At 51.3% G+C, this 3,834-nt stretch overlaps 1 protein-coding gene across 1 annotated transcript in view; it reads right to left on the minus strand.

The window, feature by feature from the left end:
* RBM6 (RNA binding motif protein 6) overlaps positions 1–2,966 on the minus strand; it is a 146,750-nt gene extending 143,784 nt beyond the window's left edge. Inside the window, exon 1 of the mRNA XM_011939304.1 lies at positions 2,769–2,966. The gene's annotated coding sequence lies outside the window, so the exon portion shown is untranslated. The remainder of the gene's footprint in view (positions 1–2,768) is intronic.
* Between the last annotated feature and the right edge of the window lie 868 nt (positions 2,967–3,834).

The raw sequence follows: 3,834 nt of genomic DNA on the forward strand, positions 1-3,834 counted from the left end.
CTGTAGTCCCAGCTACTCGGGAGGGTGAGGCAGGAGAATGGCGTAAACCCGGGAGGCGGAGCTTGCAGTGAGCTGAGATCTGGCCACTGTACTCCAGCCCGGGCAACAGAGCGAGACTCTGTCTCAAAAATAAATAAATAAAAATAAAATAAAATAAAAAGGAATGAAATTCTGATACACGCTCCAACATGGATCAACCTTGAAACCATTACACCAAGTGAAATAAACCAGACACAAAAAAGGACAATACTGCATGATTCCATTTAGTATTTGCAGTAGCTAGAACAAGCACACTGAGAGAGACAAAAAGTAGATTAGAGATTAGAAAGAGGAGGAAATGGGAAGTTAACTTGTTTAATGGTTACAGTTTCTTTTTTTCTTTTTTTAGAGATGGGAGTCTGGCTCTGTAGCCCAGGCTGGAGTGCAATGGAATGATCTCAGCTCACTGCAACCTCTGCCTCTCTAGTAGGTGGGGTTACAGGTGCATGCCACCATGCATGGCTAATTTTTGTATTTTTAGTAGAGATGGGGTTTCACCATGTTGGCCAGGCTGTTCTTGAACTCCTGACCTCAAGTGATCTGCCTGCCCTGGCCTCCCAAAGTGCTGGGTTTACAGTCGTGAGCCACCATGCTCATCCCTGGTTACAAAGTTTCTGTTTGAGAAAATAAAGTTTCAGAAATAGTGGTGTTGCTCGTATTACATTGTGAAAGTAATTAATACCATTGAACTGTATACTTAACAATGGTTTAAAGGGCAAATTTTGTTAAAATATACATAAACATACATAAAAATATCTATTTACTACAATTTGTTTTATTGATTTTTTTTATTTTTATTTTTTTAGACAGAGTCTTGCTCTGTGGCCCAGGTTGGAGTGCAGTGGCATGATCTACCCTTACTACAACCTCTACCTCCCTGGCTCTAGTGATTTTCCCATCTCAGCCTCCTGAGTGGTTAGGGCTAACAGGAGCATGCCACCATGCCTGGCTAATTTTTTTTGGTTTTTTTGTAGAGACAGGGTTTCGCCATGTTGCCCAGGCTCACAGTCGAGGTAGGTGGATCACCTGAGGTCAGTAGTTAAAGACCAGCCTGGCCAACATGGCGAAACTCCACCTCTACTAAAAAAAATACAAAAAATTAGCTGGGCATAAGGCAAAACGCTGCCTCTACTATGTTGGTTTTTGTTGAGTTTTGTGGGGTTTTTCTTGTTTTTTTGTTTTTTTTTGCGATGGAGTTTTGCTCTTGTGGCCCAGGTTGGAGTGCAATGGAGCAATCTCAGCTCACCACAACCTCCGCCTCCCGGGTTCAAGTGATTCTCCTGCCTCAGCCTCCCGAGTGGCTGGGATTACAAGCATGCACCACCACGCCGGCTAATTCTGTATTTTTGGTAGGGACGGGGTTTCTCCATGTTAGTCAGGCTGGTCTCAAACTCCCTACCTCAGGTGACCCGCCCGCCTCAGCCTCTCAAGAGTGCTGGGATTACAGGTGTGAGCCACCGTGCCCGGCCCTGGCTATTTTATTTTTTGTAGAGTCGGCGTCTCGCCATGTGCCCACGCAGATCTCCAACTCCTGGGCTCAAGCAATCCTCCCACCTCAGCCTCCCAAAGTGCTGGGATTACAGGCGTGAGCCACCAGGCTCAGCCTGGTAATAGAATTCTATAAGGAAAGGTGCTACAACTATCCAGAGAGACCTGGGACCTGTCCTGCAGGTTAGGTATCTAGTTAGGTGCTAGCTTCTGAGACAAGGTTCAAATTCAACTTTCGTGTTTCACCAAAATGGTAACATATTATTTAGTTACTTTCTTCACTGCCAGTCCTACCATCGCGCACCAGTTCTCGATACTTCTCCTTACAGACCTCACAAATTCAGTAATGGTGACATATTTAAATCATTCACACCGGCGGCATTTCTCAATAGGAAGGTGGAAACCAGCAAGCCGAGGGCACAATCCAGGGTTCAGAAAATGAACCAGGTGACCACCTGCATGTCTACTGAACTCCTTCACTTAAATCCAGCTACTCTGACCTTCACAGCCAAACCTGGAATATGCAAAAAATACAATTATGCTCACGGTTTATGTACCCTACAAAACAGAGCCCTTCCTTTAAAAAAAAAAAAAAGCATTCCCAAAGTTGAACCCATTAGTCTAACGTCAATTCTAAACTAAAGAGAAAAACACCTATTTACACCGCTAATGGAATCTAAAGCGTGAATACGAGAAAACATCCTTCTCCTTCATTGCCCAACGGGCGCAGAACCCACCAGACCACTCCCCCGCCTCCAGGTTCTACCGAGTCGCCGACCGGCCTCGGAGCTCTTGTGCCCTCCGATCCAGCGGAGCCTCCCTTGTGTCTGTCCAAGTCTGAGGACGAGACTACGCGCTAAGCACAAGAGCTCCCTTCCTAGTGATGCCTCAAAATTGGATCTGAAACAGGAAAACCGCAAGAAGAAAGAACCCGCTTACAGCTCCGAAGTCTACGAGCACAGAGCCGCAACCACGCGCCGGCTCCAGCCCCTCAGCTGGCCGCTCCGCGGCAGGACCGGTAATCTACCGCCGCGCCGGGCCCCGCCCCGGGACCGCCATGGGCGGCGCCTCCCTCACCTCACCGTAGCTTGGTCTTCTTTCCGAGCGAGGCCGCAGCTGCCCCGAGACACCGAAGCCACAGCTTTCAGGCCGCGCGGGCCTGCGACGTCTAGAGTGGGCCCGTCTGCAGGCTATTCCCCCGCAGGTTCTGGCACGCCCTCTCTCCAGTCCCGGGCCCCTACCTAGGCGGCGAAGCCCCCACGGCCCGCTCCTCCTTCTCCTCAGCCTCCGCCACCGAACCAGCGCCGCGGAGACCGGAACTTCCTCCGCGCAGGGCCACCGATACCACAAAGGCGCCGCGCGGCGCCGCTGCCTTCAGCGCTCGGCCCGCTGGGAGATGAAGTACAGCTGCCGGTCCCGCAGACTCTTACTCCCGCCGTGCCCCGCGCGCAGGGGGCTTGCCTTCTGGGGTGGGGCGTACGAGCACGTTGCCCACCGCCATCCAATAAGAAGGCGCGCTTGCCCGCCCTCCTCCTCGGGACGTGCTAGGGTTTGCGGTTGGGCCTCTCTGCTCTGTGACACCTGGTCGGTCTTCTTGTGCTTTCCTCTCAGTTTTTTGGTGGCTTGACTTTCCTGAGGTTTGCACCCTGTCAGCAGCTCGGGTACGGCCCTGGCCTGCCTAGCTCGAGGCCTCCTTATTGTCCGTTAGTGTGAGAGAAATGGAAGGGAGCTTCTTCGGAACTAAGTTTAAGCCATCTCCAACTGATTGGAGGGGCGCGGTAGCTCACGCCTGTAATCCCAGCACTTTGGTAGGCCTCGGCGGGTGGATCACCCGAGGTCAGGAGTTCTAGACCAGCCTGGCCAACATGGTGAAACCCCATCTCTACTAAAAATACGAAAATTACCCAGGCTTGGTGGCAGGCACCTGTAATCCCAGCTACTCGGGAGGCTGAGGCAGGAGAATCACTTAAACCCGGAAGGCAGAGGTTGCAGTGAGCCGAGACTGTGCTACTGACTCCAGCCTGGGCAATAGAGCAAGACTCCGTCTCAGAAAAAAAGAAAGAAAAGAAAGATACCGGGCTCAGTGGTTCACGCTTGTAATCTTAGCACTTTGGAAGGCCGAGGTGGGTGGATCGCGAGGTCAGGAGTTCAAGACCAGCCTGGCCAAGATGGTGAAATCCCGTCTCAACTAAAAATACAAAAGTTAGGCTGGGCGCAGTGGCTCACGCCTGTAATCCCAGCACTTCGGGAGGCCGAGGTAAGGAGATAGAGACCATCCTGGCTAACACGGTGAAACCCCGTCTCTAC

The sequence above is a fragment of the Colobus angolensis genome, unplaced genomic scaffold, assembly GCF_000951035.1.
Source record: "Colobus angolensis palliatus isolate OR3802 unplaced genomic scaffold, Cang.pa_1.0 Scaffold18, whole genome shotgun sequence".
NCBI lineage: Eukaryota > Metazoa > Chordata > Mammalia > Primates > Cercopithecidae > Colobus > Colobus angolensis.